This window comes from Chondrus crispus, genomic scaffold (genome assembly GCF_000350225.1).
Source record: "Chondrus crispus Stackhouse genomic scaffold, scaffold_288, whole genome shotgun sequence".
In the NCBI taxonomy this organism is placed as follows: domain Eukaryota; phylum Rhodophyta; class Florideophyceae; order Gigartinales; family Gigartinaceae; genus Chondrus; species Chondrus crispus.
The window spans coordinates 108,566-111,833 of NW_005179173.1; positions in this window are offsets into that span (position 1 = coordinate 108,566).

Genomic DNA, 3,268 nt, shown 5'->3' on the forward strand with positions numbered 1-3,268 from the left:
CCAACCTCGCAGCCTTCGCTTCCTTCACTGCTGTGCAATCTGGTTTGCGCCGTGGCGCCCACCTAGGTGGGCGCAGCGAGCTCGCTGGCGCCGTTCTCCCTCCCCACGTCCTTGTCCCCGGTGTTGGCCGATGGACATACGTATACTTTCTAGCATCCCACACGACTCTCTTCGCCCGCATCCTCGACCACCTCCGCCTCATCTATGAAGACCTAACCATCCACTCTGTTCCCTACCTCCTACCGCTTTCGCACTCGACTCTTTCGCCGTCGCTGGTGTTGCATGCCGCCCATGCCGTGAGGCCCTTCGCCTCCTCAACCGTCGCACCCCAACCTCCGTCCCCCTAGCTGTCCGTCAAGCTCTAGCACTCGTGCTCCAGGCTCACGCCCGTGCTACCACCCCCACCCCGCCGACCCGCCCTACTAAACGTGGCCCATCTACTCGTGTGGCTCACCGCGAACCTTCCTGCCCCGTGGCCGCTCTTACTTCTCCGTTGCCGGCCTCCGCCCCTGTAGCGGCTCTTGCCGTCCCCCAAGTCTCTGTAGCGGCATCTATACGGACTCCCACATCTACGTCCCCTTCTTCTGCTCCACCCCCTGTGCTTTCTGGCCATCATGCCGGTCAGCCTCCCGCTCTGCCATCTGTGATGTCTGCTCCCAGTGTCCTCCCCGTTGCTCCCAACGTCCCCACCGCGGCTCCCATTCCTGCAGCCACCGTCTCTGCTCAACCACCTCCGCCCTCGGCACTTACCCCGGCTCCTCCCGATTTGCTCCGGCCTCCTCCCCCCTTCCCTCCTGCCTTCTCTCACAGTCCTCTATTCCATCCCTCGTCTCCGAATACAGTCCCCCCTTCCTCCGCCAGCCGTCCTCGCCCTGCCACCCCCGGCCCCTCGACAGCCCCCAATGCCTTGCGCAAACGTCCCCTCTCCATCTCCGCGACACGCCCGCCAGTCCGCTGTCTCTGTAGCCCCACCTTCTCTCCCCTCGCGGTCCCGCTTCCGCACCCTCCATCATCACAGTGAGTCAACCATCCCTTTCCTCCGCTGCGACGCCCTCGTCCCAGCTGCCCGCCCTCTCCCCCTGCCTGCTTTCCTCCCCCTCCTCTTCCTCCCTATGTCTCCCATCTGTGCGTGGCCTCCTTCTTTGCCCGTTCCGCTCCTCCCAGGTATACTCTTCCATCCCTGCTTCCTGCATACATAGTTTCACCCTCCTTCTCATCAAGATTGTTCGTGCGGCTGCCGCGACCACGGCCCCGGAAGACACCCACCGAGCCTTCCGTCACCTCCACCTTCTCCCCGTCGCCGTCCTGCGCCGTTCTTTCCGGGGGGAACCCGGCTGGCGATCGCGCGCCGGTCACCACCACGCCCTCCGCCACCGTATACGCCGCGCTTCCACTGGTCGCCAATGGACTGCACTATGGCACGAAGCCGTTGCAGCACATCAAGCTGATTTGGACTGGCACACCCGGCACACTCGTCGTTCCTAATCCTCCGCCTCGTCACGCCGACGCGTTGGACGCGCCATGCGCCTCGCCGCCGACGTCCAATACGGCCGAGCCATGTCGGCCATCCACGCCAAACCCCTGGCTGATCTCGGTGCACCTGCCACCCGTGCCGCCCTCACCGCTCTTCACCCGAACCCCGTGTCCCCAGTCCGCCCGCTGCTGTCGATGAACCTTCCCCCCCCACCTGACATCACGGAGGGCCAAGTTCTCCGGGCCGCACGCGCTCTGAATCCTACGTCCGCCGCCGGCCCTGACCACCTCTCGCCGCGCATCCTCCAGCTTCTCGCCCGCACCACCCTCAGCCCTGAAGCCGGCGTGACGGGGCTCTCTGCTCTGACGCACCTAGTTCGACGTCTCGCGCGCGGGGACGTTCCAGATCAAACTGCACCTCTTCTTGCCGTCTCGACACTCATCGCGCTACAGCCTCGTCCGGAAAAAATTCGGCCTATCGCTGCAGGCCAAGCCCTCCGCCGCCTTGTCACCAAGGCCCTTCTGCCGCCCGCCATCGAAGACACCCGCGATTGGCTCCTTCCCGAGCAACTGGCCAATGCTGTGCCCTCGGGGATGGATGCTATTGTGCACGACACTAGGATGCTCATGCAACGTCACGGTCAGGATTCCAACTACGTTATAGTATCTGTTGACGCGCGCAATGCATTTAATTCATTTTCTCGTCAATCGTTGCTTGACCGCCTCCCGCTCCAGACGCCAAGCCTCGCTCGTTTTCTGAATCTAATATATGGCCGCACAGTACCGGATCTCATCTTGCCTTCCACCCCTGGGGTCCTCATGCAGAGCATGGAGGGCACTCAGCAGGGCGACCCTGCCAGCATGCTCCTCTTTTCTCTAGCCCTCCAGCCCTTGGTCCGCCGTCTCAGCCGCCAGTGCCGTCTCGCCCTCAACCGGTGGTATGCGGATGACGGCACTATTGTTGGTCCCATCGATGAGGTTATCAAGGCCCTCACCACACTACGCGACGAAGGTCCAGGTTTCGGTTTCTACATGAATATTGCCAAATGCCGGGCGTACTGGCCCTCCTCCACTTCTGCCAACCTTTCCCGCCTCCTCACAGTTTTTCCCGTCGATGTGGCCCCTGATGGAGGTGTTGTCCTCCTGGGCGCCCCGCTTGGCACGCCAGCCTTCGTCGGCCGGCATCTTCTCCAGAAGATTCAATCCTGTCATGACTCTCTAAAACTACTTGACGACATCCCGGATGCTCGAACTAGATTTCATCTGCACCGAGTGACCGCCTCTGTATGTCGTGTGGAGCACGTCTTCCGCTTAACACCTCCCGCTCTCTCCCTACCGGTCGCCGTTCTGTTTGACGAGCTCCAACTTTCCGCCTACTCCCGCCTCAATGACTTTCCCATCTCCCGCGACATAGCCACGCAAATTGGCCTTCCGATCCGCCTCGAGGGCGATAGGGGGGTAAAGCCATGTCCGCGTATCTCGAAATTAGTAAGGTACGAAACAAGGGCATGTATGGGGACTGAGATATGACAGGACTTTGCGTTGTTGGAAATAGAGAGATGCCAAGTTGTTCATTGCGCAAGAATATATTCTGTCATGTCTGGATGCAGATTAGTAAGGTGTGAAACGATTGCATGCATAGGGCCATGGTTTACAGTCACTCGAAATGTGTAAAAACTGTTGTGCACTGATAGTCAATACTCAATTCGTAAGGTGGAAATATAACAGTGTGGACGGGCCAGAAGAGGACCGCGCTTATTCTCGCATATGGTGAGTACGGTTTACCACGTGCCAA